We start from the raw sequence: 21,582 nt of genomic DNA, 5'->3' as shown, positions 1-21,582 counted from the left end.
TCTATTGGGTTCTGGTGACTGCGGAGTTGAGCATGTGAGCATTTACATTTGGACTTTGGTCTTTTTTCTAACTTTTCCACATCTTTTTTTTTTTTTGTATTTTTTACGATTTTTTCTAATATGGAGGAAATACGCATTAATTCATCACCCAATCTGTTTACATATACTAATGTGGACATTGATAAAATTTTAAGTGGCCCATTGGGAGAAAGTAGTTTTTTTAAGTACTCCCACCAAAGTGGACATTAAAAAGACATATGAGGCAGAGTCAAGACGTTTGGTTGCACTTAATCTTCATCTATCACTGTTGAGCCGATACTATCAGAACAGCATGATCCCTAGAGGACTGAGATCACATTTAAGACCAAATCTGTTCCCCAAAAATGAAGATTTTTGTAGGATATTTGAGGGCTTGTCTAACAAGTATGCATTGGGCATTATTTTGTTAAATATTGATTTTCTTCAGAAAGAGATATTGGTGGTAAAGAATCGGCTAACTGATTTTGAAGAGACTTTGACTAATACTTTGAGTGATGTGGAACTAAGGATCTTTAAGGATAGACTAACAGATTCCCTTAAGAAATTTCAGCAGGATCAAGAAGAATCCAAGAGACAAAAATGGCACCGGGATACGGTGGATTATCGCTGTGGCCAAATTTATAATTGGCAAAACATGGATGGACAGGACAAAACATATAGACAACCCAATAGACAACAAGTGAATAAAAATAAGGATAAACAATTGAAAGAAAGTTATTTTTTAGTCCAAGGCCAAGAGGAAAGTGCAACATCAGGAGGAGGAGAAGGATCCGGAGGGGCGGTCGGATGCGACATAAAGACAGCACAGACCCAACAGTGGTACAACAGGACAGGGACATCCAGCAAGAAACAGACAGACAACTAGATAATTTGGTGGTAAATATATCTTCATATGAACTTTCTTGTGATGAATTAACTATTTTGAATCGTGGACTTTCCTTTTGCCCCACAAGGGATGTGGACTGGTTTCAGTTGCAGATTGATTTATATTCTTTTTTTTGTAATGTTAAACTGAGGGCATGGTTTGGAGGGAAGGGGGTGGTGAGACCACAGGGTCCAAGTCCCAGTGAAATCACATTAAAAATCTTAGGTTTATCCAATAAAAGTGAGTACCTTCCCGTTAACAATTCACATGCTAATGATACTTATATCTCTTTAGTAGAACAGGAAATTTTCAAACTGCAATCTAAACATAAGGGAAATGTTCATTGGGGACATAACAATATGTCTGCATTTGAACGTAGAATACTAGATGAGTTGGTCCATAACGACGATCTCGTGATAAAACCTGCCGATAAGGGGGGCGCGATCGTCGTTATGGATCGACAAATGTATTTACAGTTGATTCACCGCCAATTAAGTAAAAATGATGTTTACTGCTGTGTACCCCTAGATCCTACACCCTCCATTAGGATACGACTTAAAAGACTGGTAGATAATGCCTTTGCTTGTGACATTATTGATGACGACACACAAACATTTTTGGCACCATTACATCCCCGTATACCTGTTATATATACATTACCAAAGATTCATAAAGATCTAAAGTGTCCTCCAAGCCACCCGATAGTATCGGGGTGTGAATCGATCCTTAGTCCAGCATCAATTTTCATAGACAAACTTCTGCGTAGTTTTGCCACCAGTGCCTTGTCATACATTCAGGACACCTCTGATTTTTTAGTTAAAATATCCGACCTCAGGATACCAGATGGAGCATATCTGGTGTCTTTTGACATCGTCAGTCTATATACGTGTATTAATCATTAAAGAGGTGCCCTGAGTGTGACCAAGGCACTTAGAAATACTGAGTACACTGAGGAATGTAAAGAATTCATTGTGGGTCTGATTGAAATCATACTTACATGTAATTATTTCTTGTTTGAGGACAAGTTCTACGTCCAAAAGAAAGGGACTGCTATGGGGTCTAATATGGCCCCGACTTACGCAAATATCGTTATGGCGGACTTGGAAGAATCTAAAATCTATATATCCCACCACTTCAGCCATGTGCTGAAGTGGTGGAGATATATAGATGACATTTTTTTGATTTGGTGTGGTAACAGGGAGGAATTTCAGTTATTTTTTGATTTTCTGAATGGTATTGACGCGGACATTAAGTTCACAATGACATGCTCTGATGCTGGGGTCCAGTTTTTGGATACTTGGGTCTATAAGGAAGGTGACAAACTTAGTACAGATTTTTTTGTAAAGCCAACAGATAGAAATAATTTATTACAATACGGGAGCCAACATCCAAAAAATATGATTAAATCCCTCCCACAAAGTCAGGTCATGAGAGTTAAAAGAATTGTTGAAGACCCTAAAAAATTGGATAGGAGGTTGACTGAGATGGGTAATAAATTCAAGAAGAGAGGATACCCCAATAAACTCATAAAAAGTCAAAGCAATAAGGTTAAGGATATATCTAGAGAACAACTAATGCAACCATAGCCAAAAGAGAAAAGTGAGGTGAGATGAATCCCCTTTATTTCCATATATAGTGGATTAAGTAACGAAATTGCATCTGCAGTCCACAAACATTGGAAGATTCTTACAGACAGCTTTCCACAAATACCTGAATTTAATGTACCACCTCTTCTTTCATATAAAAGACCTAAAATCTTATGTGACATGCTAGTCAGGGCAGACGTGGGTAAAGAACAGATCGAACTTGCCTCTAAACTTAAACCCGGTTGTTTCCCATGTGGGAATTGTAAAAATTGCCCCCTCATGTTAAAGGGTGACTGTTTTGTTCATCCTGTGACCAAAAGATCATATACCATTAAGCAACACCTGACTTGTAGGAGTGACTTTGTTATTTATATTTTAATGTGTCCTTGTAAATATTTATATGTTGGCGAGACGATCACTGAATGTAGATTTCGATTGAATAATCACAAGTCATCTATTCGTACCCGCAAAACCAATTTGCCAATACCACGTCATTTTATAGAGCATAATTGTAATATTGAGGATCTCAGATTTACAATCATTGACTCCCGCGGTCCAGGAGAGGCGGTGATAGGGAGAGACTTTTAAAACAGAGAGAAGCCATGTGGATTCAAAAACTTGATACTTTACAACCCCATGGCTTGAATATTGATTTTTCTCCTAAAGTTTTTTTTTATAGATATTGGGCCACTTACTATATATGTTAAATATTTTATATGCATTATATTTCTTTGTCATGAGTAATTATGTTTTATCCTTTTTCTATATATAGGGTAGCACTAACTGCACTTTTTCACTTGTAATAATTTTAAGGAAGATAGTCCTCATAATGTAAAAATTCTGATACTTGTTTTTCTTTTTTCTTTTAAGGTGTTATCTGTGCACTGGACATCCTGCGGCGTAGATTTCCATCATCTAGAATGTCTCAGGACGGAGTGTTTCAGGACAGAGCACATTATTTGCATCGTTATTTTTCTTTCACAGTTGTCCTTAACATCATAGCGGGGAGTTGATGTGTGTTCACAATAAAGTGTTATATATGCAATAATTTTTTGGTTAAAATGATTAATATGGTGGCTGAAACTCAGGGGTTATTTGGGGTTGATTTGGAGCTGGACCTTCTATTTTACAGTGAATGGCATAGAGAGGAACACAGGAGTGACAGGTGGGCTATGGAGGTGTAATATACACTGATTAGACACTGACCCCGAGTGGTCCGTTGCCCCGTCACACTTATTTTACCACGATCTGCGGAGAATGTGTGAAGGACATGCTAGCCTATCACTTTTAGGCAGTATGCTCCATATATTGATTATCCATCCCCTTGGTTTATAAGTTTGCTGCCTGATTTATTGTCTTCTTTAATATACTTACCTTGCTTTATGCCCATACCTTTTCCCATATCTAATATGGCGTCTTCACAACTGTGACACTCTTTCACCTGTTAATCAGGTGCAGCCGTAATGCACATCTTCTCCCCATGGCGTGATCGCATCATGTGATTGATCATGTGATGCGATGTGTTCCGGTCCTGCGCACCGCCTCTGTTTACAAACAGTGGTGGAGACACGCCGCGCAAGGAAAGCAGGCTGTCCGGAGACGGAGGTAACACCCACCTATTAATATCTATAATGTTTCAGAAGACATATGTAATGAATTGAGGATATGTCAGGCACTGTATCATGATCGCACTGTATTGCACTTTATTATTATGTATGTGATTTAGACATTTTTTGTATAGATCGCTGTATTTAGCACATATATTTATATTGTTTCGACAAGTGATGTCATTGTTGTCAAGCCCTTATGGGCAGATCTGTACAATTGTGAACCATATATATGGCACATATTCACCTTCACTGTATGCTTGATAAAGACCCCATTGAGTGGGTCGAAATGTAGCACCATATGGGTGAATAAAGGAAATATTTTTCATCTTGAAACTGCTGGAGTGCTGCTGTTTTGCTTCCCATTGGAGATTTGAGATATATATATATATATATATATATATATATATATATATATATATACATATATATATATATATATATATATATATATATATATAGATATTTACACATTGCAATAGATAATATTAGATTTAATTAACTATTTACATTGCTTAGGGTATGGAGGGACATCGCAATAGAGTCCGCCTGACAGGAGAGCAAGGGTAAAGGGGTGCAACTCCTGTATTGGGAAACCACACACATCTCATTGTGGTGAGGGGTGTGAAGAGGGCAGATGGAATAACCCTAGGGGCAGATGGCATTAACCCCTTGTGTTCGTGACACCAGGGCATTGTTTATCCTCTACACCACCCGAAGGTATACAGCTGGATCCTGGGCTAGGTACGGGGGTAAATATTGACTCCGACGCCAAGTTACGGAACAACAGCAGCTTTACTGAGTCAGACAGATGCAACAGTCAAGACAGCTTGGCTAGGCCCAAGGAGGTGACCAGTGACTTCAGAGACCATAGGGCTTGCTGGGACTTATAGTGGATTTGGACAGTTTGATGCAGGGTAACATTGACTTGAGACAGATTGACTTGGACTGACTTGACTGAGACAGACTATGACAGACTTCACCGTTTTTGTAGCTTACCAGGCTTTGACTTCGACCTGGGGGGTAGTGGACTTGACTGCGTGGTAGACTTTTGGCCTCTTTAGGACACCAGACACTCCCTCCAGACTTGACCTCACTGCAACTCAGCACTAAAGAGACTGAGGAAGCTCCACCCAGGGCTTTTATGGGGGAGACTCAGAAGGGGTCCCATAGGTCACCCTGTGGGTCACATGGTCACTGGTACCTTCCCTGGTTACAATCACATTAAAACTGTTTTTAAATGTATATAACATTTTATGTACAAGGCATTACATAACATAAGCACTTGAAGGGATATATAGGACACAATTACAGGGGTCATGGAATTGGAGTCTGCCTGACAGGGCAGCTAGGGTACAGGGGTGCAACTCCTGTACTGGGCCACACATTATCCCCTATCCAGAGGATAGAAGATAAGCTGTCTGATGGTGAGAGTCCCGCTGATCTTAGGCACGGCACCCTAGTCATCTGTGCACGGAGCAAACTCCCCTCTGTGCCGGATGACTGGCGACTCCAGCCATCCCGCCCCCTCTATTCATGTCTTTGGGAGGAGGTGTGACAGCTATGTAGTAGCCATCAAGCCCCCTCCCATAGACATGAATGGAGGGGGTGTGGCATAACATCACGAACATGCTCCAAGCTACCATGTTCTGGATGCCAGACATCTTATCCCCTATCCTTTGGAGTACCCCATTAAGTTCTTGACATGCTTTTCTATGATTTTAGCCATGCTGAAGCTTCCCCAGATACCAATGGTTCCTTCACCAAATTTCACAGTGGACGTGAGACACTGTGGCTTGTAGGCCTTTACACCCACTGTGAAATATGGTGGAGGTTCTGTGATGATCTGGGAATACTTAAAGGGGTTCTCCGGTGCTTAAACATCTTTTACCCTATCCAAAGGTATAGGGGACAAGATGCCTGATCGCGGGAGTCCCGCTGCTGGGGACCCCCGGGATCATGCACGCGGCACCCCATTTGTAATCAGTCCCCGGAGCGTGTTCGCTCCGGGACTGATTACAGGTGACCACCGGGCCGGCGACGTGTGACTGGCCGGCGGCGTGATAGCTGTCACGCCCCCTCCTGTAGGCTTGCATTGAGGGGCGGAGAGTGATGTCACACGGGGGCGGAGGCGTAACGTCACACGCCGCCAGCCCGGTGGTCGCCTGTAATCAGTCCAGGACTGATTACAAATGGGGTGCCGCTTGCATGATCCCGGGGGTCCCCAGCGGCGGGACTCCCGCGATCAGGCATCTTATCCCCTATCTAAAGGAAGATGTGTAAGCACTGGAGAACCCCTTTAAGCAAGGGTGAAATCAGGCAGATTTGTCTTTGGAAAGAACACTGGAATCAAGCCAAGTATTAAGTTATCCAGGAAGAACACCTGCTACTTTCAGCTCTGAAAATGTTCCCCAACACTGAGAATAGTTTTTTCCAGCAGGACAATGCTCCATGGAGTCCATGCCACACAGCCAGGTGAATCAAGGTGTATCGTGGAGGACCACCAGATCACAATCCTGTCATGGCCAGCTTAATCTCCAGACCTGAACCCCATTGAAACCCTCTGGAATTTGATCAAGAGTAAGATAAATGGTCACAATCCATCAAACACAGCTGAGCTACTTGATTTTTTTTTCACCAGGGTGGGTATAAATTAACCCGACAGCAATGTAACTAAAATTTGGGAATAAAGCATTAAGAGATATTATTCTCCAGATGCATTGTCTCTATATTCTATTTCTAACACTGCACACGGTTCTTTTAAAATGTTATTCTGCTCTTCTAATGCCCCCCCCCCGACCAACTTGTTTAATCACAGCATCATCAGAGGTATTGGACACAGATAAGAGTTGCAGTAAATGCTGATGCAAAATCCAGTGAATCCAATGAATGTCTGGCTACTGTATCTGCATTCATGGACTCTTAAACAGCAGAAAAATCTTTACTAGTAAGTGGTAGTTAGGGGGTGTAGGGAAATACTTCATCACTTTGTGACGCCAGGGCACCGTTAGCCTGTACACGGTCCGAGGTTGGAGACAGCTTCTCCTGGGCCAGATATGAGGAGTAAAGGAACACACCAACATCAGGTGACGGATAACTGTTTTTACTGAGCAGGGTGTACTGAGCAAGGTCTTGTAGCTTCCTCCGCCAGGGCATGAACATGTGTGGGTGATCCTTGCAGAATGACCGGATAAAGTAGATTTGATCTGGGCCTCCTCTTGAGAGCTCTCCACACACAACACACTTTTCACCTTTATCACACTTGCTCAGACTAGTCTTAGACTCAACTGGGGCAACTCCTCCCCTCAGTAAACCACATGGGCAAGAATTTAGGGGTTCCCATTGGCAGGCAGGGTAACATGGAGTACACTGATCCGCAGCTTAAAGCCACAGTAACACATAAATAACATACATCAGTATAACAACAACAAATTAATTATAAAAATATATTAATTCTTAGTACAGTGTGAAACATAATTAATATAACAAGAAGTCTTTCAGTGGGACCAACACCGATGCTGCAGGTCTACCCGAAGCAGTCCAAAGCCACAGGACAGCCCTTGGTGCTGGGACACCACAAGTACACAGTACAAAATAACAGTTGCCAGCGGTGCTCAGCCAACAACAGGTAATTTAAAAGAATGGTGGCACTTACTGACTTTCTGTGTGTATATTGCAGTGGCAATTTTGTGCCAGACACACTTCTTATGGCAGAACACTTAAATGGCCACCATCATTGCAACAAACTTTGTAGAAATTAATAGTACAGGGAACTAAACTTTTCTCCACACTGAAAAAAATAACCATCCTGTGTTTACAAGACAACTTAGCATCTCACTGATTATATATGTTGCCCATACAAGTCTATAGAAGGGAAGGGGCTCAAGAAAGATAGTAAAATTAGTGAGTTCAGAGTGCAGATGCAGACAGAGAGACACACAGAGACAGCAGAAAGAAGACTCCAAGTAATAGATCTCACCCTAGGATTAATATTTAGTTCATCACTGCTCTAGAATGTCGTCCATGCTGCTCTTCTTTTTTAGAGTGTGTATGGAGAATTAAGATAGCAGTATCTTCTGTGTGTGCACAGTATAGGAAATATTATAGAGGTTAGGATCCACCCACCAGCTCAGAGACAACTAAAACTTAGAGATGGTGCATTCAGGCAACATTTTAGTGAAAAATGTAATCTGCAAGGTTTAAAATGGTCAGAAATAGTGCTGCTTCTCATGTACACACACAACAACAGCTTTTCCTAAAACACCAGGTACACTTCAGGAATTTCAATTTGTCACATTATTAAGCATACGTGATTATTAACCCCTTAAAGACCAAGGGCGTACAGGTACGTCCTTGGTCCTGCTCTCCTGATATAACGCGGGGTTACACAGTAACCCCGCGTCATATCACGGCAGGCCCGGCGTCATAGTGAAGCCGGGACCCGCCTCTAATAGTGTGCAGCGCCGATCGCGGCGCCGCGCGCTCAGAGCTAAGCCGCGCGGCTAAAAGCGAAACCGAAAGTGGCCGGCTAGCTCAGTCGGGCTGTTCGGGATAGCTGCAGCTAATCGCGGCATCCCGAACAGCTGACAGGACAGCGGGAGGGCCCCTACCTGCCTCCTCGCTGTCCGATCGCCGAATGACTGCTCAGTGCCTGAGATCCAGGCATGAGCAGTCATGCGGCAGAATCGTTGATCACTGGTTTCTTATGAGAAACCAGTGATCAATGATGAAGATCAGTGTGTGCAGTGTTATAGGTCCCTATGGCACCTATAACACTGCAAAAAAAAAGTGAAAAAAAAAGTGAATAAAGATCATTTAACTCCTCCCCTATTAAAAGTTTGAATCACCCCCCTTTTCCAATAAAAAAAAAAAACACAGTGTAAATAAAAATAAAAATAAACATATATGGTATCACCGCGTGCGGAAATGTCCGAATTAAAAAAATATATCATTAATTAAACCGCTCGGTCAATGGCGTGCGCGCAAAAAAATTCCAAAGTCCAAAATAGTGCATTTTTGGTCACTTTTTATATCATTTAAAAATAAATAAAAAACGATCAATAAGTCCTATCAATGCAAAAATGGTACCGTTAAAAACTTCAGATCACGGCGCAAAAAATGAACCCTCATACCGCCCCATACACGGAAAAATAAAAAGTTAAAGGGGTCAGAAGAGGACAATTTTAAACGTATTAATTTTCCTGCATGTAGTTATGATTTTTTCCAGAAGTCCGACAAAATCAAACCTATATAAGTAGGGTATCATTTTAATCGTATGGACCTACAGAATAAAGATAAGGTGTCATTTTTACCGAAAAATGTACTACGTAGAAACGGAAGCCCCCAAAAGTTACAAAACGGCGTTTAAAAAAAATTTTTTGTCGCACAATGATTTTTTTTTCCATTTCACCGTCGATTTTTCGGCAAAATTACTGATGTCATTACAAAGTAGAATTGGTGGCGCAAAAAATAAGCCATCATATGGATTTTTAGGTGCAAGATTGAAAGAGTTATGATTTTTTAAAGGCAAGGAGCAAAAAACGAAAATGCAAAAACGGAAAAAAACCCGGTCCTTAAGGGGTTAATCAATTTCATCTGTTTTGGTGCAAAATAAAATGGAAAACAGATGCGTCGGAAAGGCAAGACAATCCCTAAAAATAATAACTTTGCAGGTAGTTGTAACAGATGATTACTATCTCCTATCCTCCCTGAGTGATTATTCTCTTATTTTTCATGGTTTTCATCCTTGTCACTGTTGGTAGAATGAGGCCGTACCTGCAGACCTTTATTTTGCACAGGTAGATTTACTGCGCCTCCTGGCAACATCTCAAGAACCTGGAGCAGATACCAGGACTTGGGCTGTTTTATGAGGAAGGCTGGACTGAGACAGGATAATCTGAATAACCTGTGGTGAACATTATGCAGTCTGTAAAATCATACAGCATGACCAATTTGACAGTCGGTCAGTGACAGTCTGGGCAGGCATATCCTTGGAGGGTCACACAAACATCCCTGTGATAGTCTATGGTACTGCTGTTAGATACCAGGATAAAATCCACAGAGCCACTGTCAGACCTTACATTGGTGCAGTGTGTCCTGGTGGAGGACAGGCTCCACACCAGGGGTGGACATATCACTTGTTCAGCCGGTTCGGCTGCACAGGGGCCCAGCGTGTTAGGGGGCCCCCCTAGTAGCCCAGGTAACAGCCTGGGCCTCACAGTTTGGGCCCCTGCAGGGCCCCCTGCCAGTACTTCATACTAAATGCTGCAGCAACAGGTCCCGGACCTGCCGCTGACAGCAGTAATTTACCTCGGCCGGGCGAGAGGACAGGCCAGGGGCTGATGGGAACAGACGTGCCCCGCGCAGGCACGCACGTCTGTTCCAAGCCCCTGATGTCACGTGTCATGGCCTCTGACCCCGGCAGAAGCGACAGGAGCAGCAAACCCTCCCGACTCACACGGCCGCATCACTGAGCAGATAAGGTGAGGAGAGCGACGGTCAGGTGCAGGGCGGTGGGGGGAGGGGATTGTAATGATGATAAAGGGGACAGGAGGGGTGTTGAAGAGGTTGGTGGTGTAATGATAAGGAGGATTGGGGGTCTGGGAGAGCGTAGTGTTGATAAGGAGGACCAGAGGGGGGGTCAGGGGGGTAGTGATTAGGGGGTTTAATGTTGATGAGAAGGACTGGGGGGGGGGGTGTCAGCTGTGTAATAATGATGAGGTGCTTAAGGTATATGGGGTGATGAGGAGACTGAGGATGGAGTGTATGGGTGTTACGCCGAGCGCTCCGGGTCCCCGCTCCTCCCCGGAGCGCTCGCTACACTCTCGCTACTGCAGCGCTCCGGTCAGATCCACTGACCCGGTGCGCTGCGATACCGCCTCCAGCCGGGATGCGATTCGCGATGCGGGTGGCGCCCGCTCGCGATGCGCACCCCGGCTCCCGTACCTGACTCGCTCTCCGTCGGTCCTGTCCCGGCGCGCGCGGCCCCGCTCCCTAGGGCGCGCGCGCGCCGGGTCTCTGCGATTTAAAGGGCCACTGCACCGCTGATTGGCGCAAGTGGTTCTAATTAGTGTGTTCACCTGTGCACTCCCTATGTATACCTCACTTCCCCTGCACTCCCTCGCCGGATCTTGTTGCCATTGTGCCAGTGAAAGCGTTTCCTTGTGTGTTCCTAGCCTGTGTTCCAGACCTCCTGCCGTTGCCCCTGACTACGATCCTTGCTGCCTGCCCCGACCTTCTGCTACGTCCGACCTTGCTTCTGTCTACTCCCTTGTACCGCGCCTATCTTCAGCAGTCAGAGAGGTTGAGCCGTTGCTAGTGGATACGACCTGGTCACTACCGCCGCAGCAAGACCATCCCGCTTTGCGGCGGGCTCTGGTGAAAACCAGTAGTGACTTAGAACCGGTCCACTAGCACGGTCCACGCCAATCCCTCTCTGGCACAGAGGATCCACCTCCTGCCAGCCGGCATCGTGACAGTAGATCCGGCCATGGATCCCGCTGAAGTCCCTCTGCCAGTTGTCGCCGACCTCACCACGGTGGTCGCCCAGCAGTCACAACAGATAGCGCAACAAGGCCACCAGCTGTCTCAACTGACCGTGATGCTACAGCAGCTACTACCACAGCTTCAGCAATCATCTCCTCCGCCAGCTCCTGCACCTCCTCCGCAGCGAGTGGCCGCTTCAGGCCTACGACTATCCTTGCCGGATAAATTTGATGGGGACTCTAAATTTTGCCGTGGCTTTCTTTCTCAATGTTCCCTGCACTTGGAGATGATGTCGGACCAGTTTCCTACTGAAAGGTCTCAGGTGGCTTTCGTAGTCAGCCTTCTGTCTGGAAAAGCTCTGTCATGGGCCACACCGCTCTGGGACCGCAATGACCCCGTCACTGCCTCTGTACACTCCTTCTTCTCGGAAATTCGAAGTGTCTTTGAGGAACCTGCCCGAGCCTCTTCTGCTGAGACTGCCCTGTTGAACCTGGTCCAGGGTAATTCTTCCGTTGGCGAGTACGCCGTACAATTCCGTACTCTTGCTTCTGAACTATCCTGGAATAATGAGGCCCTCTGCGCGACCTTTAAAAAAGGCCTATCCAGCAACATTAAAGATGTTCTGGCCGCACGAGAAATCCCTGCTAACCTACATGAACTCATTCATCTAGCCACTCGCATTGACATGCGTTTTTCCGAAAGGCGTCAGGAGCTCCGCCAGGATATGGACTTTGTTCGCACGAGCCGTTTTTTCTCCCCGGCTCCTCTCTCCTCTGGTCCCCTGCAATCCGTTCCTGTGCCTCCCGCCGTGGAGGCTATGCAGGTCGACCGGTCTCGCCTGACACCTCAAGAGAGGACACGACGCCGCATGGAGAATCTCTGCCTGTACTGTGCCGGTACCGAACACTTCCTGAAGGATTGTCCTATCCGTCCTCCCCGCCTGGAAAGACGTACGCTGACTCCGCACAAAGGTGAGACAGTCCTTGATGTCAACTCTGCTTCTCCACGTCTTACTGTGCCTGTGCGGATATCTGCCTCTACCTTCTCCTTCTCTACTATGGCCTTCTTGGATTCCGGATCTGCAGGAAATTTTATTTTGGCCTCTCTCATCAACAGGTTCAACATCCTGGTGACCAGTCTCGCCAGACCCCTCTACATCAATTGTGTTAACAATGAAAGATTGGACTGTACCATACGTTTCCGCACGGAGCCCCTCCTAATGTGCATCGGACCTCATCACGAGAAAATTGAGTTTTTGGTCCTCCCCAATTGCACTTCCGAAATTCTCCTCGGACTACCCTGGCTTCAACACCATTCCCCAACCCATGATTGGTCCACTGGGGAGATCAAGAGTTGGGGTTCCTCTTGTTTCAAGGACTGCCTTAAACCGGTTCCCAGTTCTCCTTGCCGTGACCCTGTGGTTCCCCCTGTAACCGGTCTCCCTAAGGCCTATATGGACTTTGCGGATGTTTTTTGCAAAAAACAAGCTGAGACTCTACCTCCTCACAGGCCTTATGACTGTCCTATTGACCTCCTCCCGGGCACTACTCCACCCCGGGGCAGAATTTATCCTCTCTCTGCCCCAGAGACTCTTGCTATGTCTGAGTACATCCAGGAAAATTTAAAAAAGGGCTTTATCCGCAAATCCTCCTCTCCTGCCGGAGCCGGATTTTTCTTTGTGTCCAAAAAAGATGGCTCCCTACGTCCTTGCATTGACTACCGCGGTCTTAATAAAATCACGGTAAAGAACCGCTACCCCCTACCTCTCATCTCTGAACTCTTTGATTGCCTCCAAGGTGCCCACATCTTTACCAAACTGGACTTAAGAGGTGCTTATAATCTCATCCGCATCAGAGAGGGGGATGAATGGAAAACGGCATTTAACACTAGAGATGGACACTTTGAGTATCTGGTCATGCCCTTTGGCCTGTGCAACGCCCCTGCCGTCTTCCAAGACTTTGTTAATGAAATTTTTCGTGATCTCTTATATTCCTGTGTTGTTGTGTATCTGGACGATATCCTGATTTTTTCTGCCAACCTAGAAGAACACCGCCAGCATGTCCGCATGGTTCTTCAGAGACTTCGTGACAATCAACTTTATGCCAAAATGGAGAAATGTCTGCTTGAATGTCAATCTCTTCCTTTCCTAGGATACTTGGTCTCTGGCCAGGGACTACAAATGGATCCAGACAAACTCTCTGCCGTCTTAGATTGGCCACGCCCCTCCGGACTCCGTGCTATCCAACGTTTTTTGGGATTCGCCAATTATTACAGACAATTTATTCCACATTTTTCTACCATTGTGGCTCCTATCGTGGCTTTAACCAAAAAGAATGCCAATCCTAAGTCATGGCCTCCTCAAGCGGAAGATGCCTTTAAACAGCTCAAGTCTGCCTTTTCTTCGGCTCCCGTGCTCTCCAGACCTGACCCATCTAAACCCTTCCTATTGGAGGTTGATGCCTCCTCAGTAGGAGCTGGAGCGGTCCTTCTACAAAAAAATTCTTCCGGGCATGCTGTTACTTGTGTTTTTTTTCTAGGACCTTATCTCCGGCGGAGAGGAACTACTCCATCGGGGATCGAGAGCTACTAGCCATTAAATTAGCACTTGAGGAATGGAGGCATCTGCTGGAGGGATCAAGATTTCCAGTTATTATTTACACCGATTACAAGAACCTCTCCTATCTCCAGTCTGCCCAACGGCTGAATCCTCGCCAGGCCAGGTGGTCTCTGTTCTTTGCCCGATTTAATTTTGAAATTCACTTTCGGCCTGCCGATAAGAACATTAGGGCCGATGCTCTCTCTCGTTCCTCGGATGCCTCGGAAGTAGAGCTCTCTCCGCAACACATCATTCCTCCTGACTGCCTGATCTCCACTTCTCCAGCCTCCATCAGGCAAACTCCTCCAGGGAAGACCTTCGTCTCTCCACGCCAACGCCTCGGAATCCTCAAATGGGGTCACTCCTCCCATCTCGCAGGTCAGGCGGGCATCAAGAAATTCGTGCAACTCATCTCTCGTTTCTATTGGTGGCCGACTCTGGAGACGGATGTTGTGGATTTTGTGCGAGCCTGCACTGTCTGTGCCCGGGATAAGACTCCTCGCCAGAATCCCGCTGGTCTTCTTCATCCTCTGCCTGTCCCCGAACAGCCTTGGTCTCTGATTGGTATGGACTTTATTACAGACTTACCCCCATCCCGTGGCAACACTGTTGTTTGGGTGGTCGTTGATTGATTCTCCAAGATGGCACATTTCATCCCTCTTCCTGGTCTTCCTTCAGCGCCTCAGTTGGCAAAACAATTTTTTGTACACATTTTTCGTCTTCACGGGTTGCCCACGCAGATTGTCTCGGACAGAGGCGTCCAATTCGTGTCAAAATTCTGGAGGGCTCTCTGTAAACAACTCAAGATTAAATTAAACTTTTCTTCTGCCTATCATCCTCAATCCAATGGGCAAGTAGAAAGAATTAACCAGGTCCTGGGTGATTATTTACGGCATTTTGTTTCCTCCCGCCAGGATGACTGGGCAGATCTTCTACCATGGGCCGAATTCTCGTATAACTTCAGAGTCTCTGAATCTTCCTCCAAATCCCCATTTTTCGTGGTGTACGGCCGTCACCCTCTTCCCCCCCTCCCTACTCCCTTGCCTTCTGGTTTGCCCGCTGTGGATGAAATATCTCGTGATCTTTCCACCATATGGAAAGAGACCCAAAATTCTCTCTTACAGGCTTCATCACGCATGAAGAAGTTTGCTGATAAGAAAAGAAGAGCTCCCCCCATTTTTTCTCCTGGAGACAAGGTATGGCTCTCCGCTAAATATGTCCGCTTCCGTGTCCCTAGCTACAAATTGGGACCACGCTATCTTGGTCCTTTCAAAATTTTGTGCCAGATTAATCCTGTCTCTTACAAACTTCTTCTTCCTCCTTCTCTTCGTATTCCTAATGCCTTTCACGTTTCTCTTCTTAAACCACTCATCATCAACCGTTTCTCTCCCAAACTTGTTTCTCCCACTCCTGTTTCCGGCTCCTCGGACATCTTCTCCGTAAAGGAGATACTGGCCTCCAAGAAGGTCAGAGGGAAAACTTTTTTTTTGGTCGATTGGGAGGGTTGTGGTCCTGAAGAGAGATCCTGGGAACCTGAGGACAATATCCTAGACAAAAGTCTGCTCCTCAGGTTCTCAGGCTCTAAGAAGAGGGGGAGACCCAAGGGGGGGGGTACTGTTACGCCGAGCGCTCCGGGTCCCCGCTCCTCCCCGGAGCGCTCGCTACACTCTCGCTACTGCAGCGCTCCGGTCAGATCCACTGACCCGGTGCGCTGCGATACCGCCTCCAGCCGGGATGCGATTCGCGATGCGGGTGGCGCCCGCTCGCGATGCGCACCCCGGCTCCCGTACCTGACTCGCTCTCCGTCGGTCCTGTCCCGGCGCGCGCGGCCCCGCTCCCTAGGGCGCGCGCGCGCCGGGTCTCTGCGATTTAAAGGGCCACTGCGCCGCTGATTGGCGCAAGTGGTTCTAATTAGTGTGTTCACCTGTGCACTCCCTATGTATACCTCACTTCCCCTGCACTCCCTCGCCGGATCTTGTTGCCATTGTGCCAGTGAAAGCGTTTCCTTGTGTGTTCCTAGCCTGTGTTCCAGACCTCCTGCCGTTGCCCCTGACTACGATCCTTGCTGCCTGCCCCGACCTTCTGCTACGTCCGACCTTGCTTCTGTCTACTCCCTTGTACCGCGCCTATCTTCAGCAGTCAGAGAGGTTGAGCCGTTGCTAGTGGATACGACCTGGTCACTACCGCCGCAGCAAGACCATCCCGCTTTGCGGCGGGCTCTGGTGAAAACCAGTAGTGACTTAGAACCGGTCCACTAGCACGGTCCACGCCAATCCCTCTCTGGCACAGAGGATCCACCTCCTGCCAGCCGGCATCGTGACAATGGGGTGTATGGGGTGATGAGGAGACTGAGGATGGAGTGCATGGGGTGATGAGGAGACTGAGAATGGAGTGCGTGGGATGTATGGGGTGATGAGGAGACTGATGATGGAATGTATGGGGTGTATTGCGGTGATGAGGAGACTGAGGATGGAGTGCATGGGGTGATGAGGAGACTGAGGATGGAGTACATGGGGTGTATGGGGTGATGAGGAGACTGAGGATGGAGTGCATGGGGTGATGAGGAGACTGAGGATGGAGTGCATGGGGTGATGAGGAGACTGAGGATGGAGTGCGTGGGGTGATTAGGAGACTGAGGATGGAGTGCATGGGGTGATGAGGAGACTGAGGATGGAGTGCATGGGTTGAATAGGAGACTGAGGATGGAGTGCGTGGGGTGTATGGGGTAATGAGGAGACTGATGATGGAATGTATGGGGTGTATGGGGGTGATGAGGAGACTGAGGATGGAGTGCGTGGCGTGATGAGGAGACTGAGGATGGAGTGCATGGGGTGAATGGGGTGATGAGGAGACTGAGGATGGAGTGCGTGGGGTGATGAGGAGACTGAGGATGGAGTGCATGGGGTGATGAGGAGACTGAGGATGGAGTGCGTGGGGTGAATGGGGTGATGAGGAGACTGAGGATGGAGTGCATGGGGTGATGAGGAGACTGAGGATGGGGTGATGAGGAGACTGAGGATGGAGTGCGTGGGCTGATGAGGAGACTGAGGATGGAGTGCGTGGGGTGTATGGGGTGATGAGGAGACTGAGGATGGAGTGCATGGGGTGATGAGGAGACTGAGGATGGAGTGCGTGGGGTGAATGGGGTGATGAGGAGACTGAGGATGGAGTGCATGGGGTGATGAGGAGACTGAGGATGGGGTGATGAGGAGACTGAGGATGGAGTGCGTGGGCTGATGAGGAGACTGAGGATGGAGTGCGTGGGGTGTATGGGGTGATGAGGAGACTGAGGATGGAGTGCATGGGGTGATGAGGAGACTGAGGATGGAGTGCATGGGGTGATGAGGAGACTGAGGATGGAGTGCATGGGGTGATGAGGAGACTGAGGATGGAGTGCGTGGGGTGTATGGGGTGATGAGGAGACCGAGGATGGGTTGTGTGGGGTGTATGGGGGGATGAGACTGAGGATGGGGTGTATGGGGTGATTCAGTGGTGTATCGTGGTTGGCAGTATTATATTGATAGAGTACAGTGGTTGACAGTATTATATTCAGGGGTACAGTGGTTGGCAGTATTTAGGGAGTACAGTGGTTGGCAGTATTATATTCAGGGGTACAGTGGTTGGCAGTATTATATTCAGGGGTACAGTGGTTGGCAGTATTATATTCAGGGGTACAGTGGTTGGCAGTATTCAGGGGGTACAGTGGTTGGCAGTATTATATTCAGAGGTACAGTGGTTGGAAGTATTATATTCAGGGGTACAGTGGTTGGCAGTATTCAGGGAGTACAGTGGTTGGCAGTATTATATTCAGGAGTACAGTGGTTGGCAGTATTATATTCAGGGGTACAGTGGTTGGCAGTATTATATTCAGGGGGTACAGTGGTTGGCAGTATTGTATTCAGGGGGTACAGTGGTTGGCAGTATTATATTCAGGGGTACAGTGGTTGGCAGTATTATATTCAGGGGTACAGTGGTTGGCAGTATTATATTCAGGGGGTACAGTGGTTGGAAGTATTATATTCAGGGGTACAGTGGTTGGCAGTATTCAGGGGGTACAGTGGTTGGCAGTATTCAGGGGGTACAGTGGTTGGCAGTATTATATTCAGGGGTACAGTGGTTGGCAGTATTCAGGGGGTACAGTGGTTGGCAGTATTCAGGGGGTACAGTGGTTGGCAGTATTATATTCAGGGGTACAGTGGTTGGCAGTATTATATTCAGGGGGTACAGTGGTTGGCAGTATTATATTCAGGGGTACAGTGGTTGGCAGTATTATATTCAGGGGTACAGTGGTTGGCAGTATTCAGGGGGTACAGTGGTTGGCAGTATTATATTCAGGGGTACAGTGGTTGGAAGTATTATATTCAGGGGTACAGTGGTTGGCAGTATTCAGGGGGTACAGTGGTTGGCAGTATTATATTCAGGGGTACAGTGGTTGGCAGTATTCAGGGGGTACAGTGGTTGGCAGTATTATATTCAGGGGTACAGTGGTTGGAAGTATTATATTCAGGGGTACAGTGGTTGGCAGTATTCAGGGAGTACAGTGGTTGGCAGTATTATATTCAGGAGTACAGTGGTTGGCAGTATTATATTCAGGGGTACAGTGGTTGGCAGTATTATATTCAGGGGTACAGTGGTTGGCAGTATTATATTCAGGGGGTACAGTGGTTGGCAGTATTATATTCAGGGGGTACAGTGGTTGGCAGTATTATATTCAGGGGTACAGTGGTTGGCAGTATTATATTCAGGGGTACAGTGGTTGGCAGTATTATATTCAGGGGTACAGTGGTTGGCAGTATTATATTCAGGGGTACAGTGGTTGGCAGTATTCAGGGGGTACAGTGGTTGGCAGTATTATATTCAGAGGTACAGTGGTTGGAAGTATTATATTCAGGGGTACAGTGGTTGGCAGTATTCAGGGAGTACAGTGGTTGGCAGTATTATATTCAGGAGTACAGTGGTTGGCAGTATTATATTCAGGGGTACAGTGGTTGGCAGTATTATATTCAGGGGGTACAGTGTTTGGCAGTATTATATTCAGGGGGTACAGTGGTTGGCAGTATTATATTCAGGGGTACAGTGGTTGGCAGTATTATATTCAGGGGTACAGTGGTTGGCAGTATTATATTCAGGGGGTACAGTGGTTGGAAGTATTATATTCAGGGGTACAGTGGTTGGCAGTATTCAGGGGGTACAGTGGTTGGCAGTATTCAGGGGGTACAGTGGTTGGCAGTATTATATTCAGGGGTACAGTGGTTGGCAGTATTCAGGGGGTACAGTGGTTGGCAGTATTCAGGGGGTACAGTGGTTGGCAGTATTATATTCAGGGGTACAGTGGTTGGCAGTATTATATTCAGGGGGTACAGTGGTTGGCAGTATTATATTCAGGGGTACAGTGGTTGGCAGTATTATATTCAGGGGTACAGTGGTTGGCAGTATTCAGGGGGTACAGTGGTTGGCAGTATTATATTCAGGGGTACAGTGGTTGGAAGTATTATATTCAGGGGTACAGTGGTTGGCAGTATTCAGGGGGTACAGTGGTTGGCAGTATTATATTCAGGGGTACAGTGGTTGGCAGTATTCAGGGGGTACAGTGGTTGGCAGTATTATATTCAGGGGTACAGTGGTTGGAAGTATTATATTCAGGGGTACAGTGGTTGGCAGTATTCAGGGAGTACAGTGGTTGGCAGTATTATATTCAGGAGTACAGTGGTTGGCAGTATTATATTCAGGGGTACAGTGGTTGGCAGTATTATATTCAGGGGTACAGTGGTTGGCAGTATTATATTCAGGGGGTACAGTGGTTGGCAGTATTATATTCAGGGGGTACAGTGGTTGGCAGTATTATATTCAGGGGTACAGTGGTTGGCAGTATTATATTCAGGGGTACAGTGGTTGGCAGTATTATATTCAGGGGTACAGTGGTTGTCAGTATTATATTCAGGGGGTACAGTGGTTGGCAGTATTCAGGGGGTACAGTGGTTGGCAGTATTCAGGGGGTACAGTGGTTGGCAGTATTATATTCAGGGGTACAGTGGTTGGCAGTATTATATTCAGGGGTACAGTGGTTGGCAGTATTCAGGGGGTACAGTGGTTGGCAGTATTATATTCAGGGGTACAGTGGTTGGCAGTATTCAGGGGGTACAGTGGTTGGCAGTATTCAGGGGGTACAGTGGTTGGCAGTATTATATTCAGGGGGTACAGTGGTTGGCAGTATTATATTTAGGGGGTACAGTGGTTGGCAGTATTATATTCAGGGGTACAGTGGTTGGCAGTATTATATTCAGGGGTACAGTGGTTGGCAGTATTCAGGGGGTACAGTGGTTGGCAGTATTATATTCAGGGGGTACAGTATTTGGCAAGGTTATAATGATTATTGTCATCATACAGAGGATGAGGATCTACTGACAAATGAAGGAACCAATGATGTCCAGGTGTCAGACTCTGCAGAGAAGATGGAAGAAATCCTGGTGTCTGGACCAGATGAAGAAGAAAAGTAAAGACAACAGAGAATATGTCACTCAGGTCAGTGATATCATTGTGTATTTTCCTAACTGTCCCATCAGAGCTTTAGTCACTGATATCATTGTTTAGTCTCCTGACTGTCCCATCAGCTGTAGTCACTTCAGACATGATGGGAGTTGCAGCTTTCCAATATCTCGGGAGCCACTTGAACCAAGGTGATTGGTGGGGGTCCCATGAGTCAGACCCCCACCATAAAAATGGGCTGTTTATTTTAAAATGCCTGGGCCTATTTTTGGTCCCAGTCTGGCCCTGCCTGTAAGTCAATTCTATCATTAAGGATAAGAAGCCAAGGAACCAGGGGGTGCCAAAGGGTGTCGTGCTAAGTCCAGGGGTGCGAATGTAAAGGGGAGCACTGCCCTCTGCCTCCCAGCTAGATACGGGTCAGGCTGACCTGGGGGAGTACTCACTGGGCCGCACACTGAGAGGGACAGGGGCCACCTGGAGCCCACCTCAGGAGTCGTTCCATCCACCTGTGGTGGACAAGGCAAGTGGCGACACTACACGCGCGGGGTAAGTGGAGGCCCTCCGGTGGGGTCTAGGTACATGAGGGGGCACAGTGCTGTGTGGGGGGGGGGGGGGCCCAGGCACATTCTTTGCACAGGGGCCCTCTGCTGTCTGTGTCCGCCCCTGCTCCACACATATGTGCAGATAGTTTCTAAAAATTAAATCCTTGATACCATTTACTGGCCTTCACATTCCTCAGACATGAATCCAATTGAGAACTATTATGTTTCAGTAAATCCAGTTCTGCCAAGTAGCAGCACAGACTCTCCAGAAGTTCAATGATGCCCGATCTAAGTTTGGGTGGACACTATCCACTGTCTCCTAAGGAACATGTTGCAACATTTTAAAGAGTGCATATAGGCACTTGGGACCATACAC

At 46.9% G+C, this 21,582-nt stretch overlaps 1 long non-coding RNA gene across 2 annotated transcripts in view; it reads left to right on the top strand.

Annotated features, from left to right (window-relative positions):
* The window catches only part of LOC130276102 (uncharacterized), a 75,536-nt gene extending 72,018 nt beyond the window's left edge, over positions 1-3,518 (top strand). Inside the window, exon 3 of one of the 2 annotated variants that reach the window (XR_008845022.1) lies at positions 3,361-3,518. This is a non-coding gene — a long non-coding RNA (uncharacterized LOC130276102). Of the gene's footprint in view, positions 1-764; positions 906-3,360 lie in introns of those variants that run through there. The other variant, XR_008845023.1, reaches the window with a different exon arrangement.
* The last annotated feature ends 18,064 nt before the right edge of the window (positions 3,519-21,582 follow it).

This window comes from Hyla sarda, chromosome 6 (genome assembly GCF_029499605.1).
Source record: "Hyla sarda isolate aHylSar1 chromosome 6, aHylSar1.hap1, whole genome shotgun sequence".
Lineage (NCBI taxonomy): Eukaryota > Metazoa > Chordata > Amphibia > Anura > Hylidae > Hyla > Hyla sarda.
This window is presented reverse-complemented; position numbering and strand designations above follow the sequence as displayed.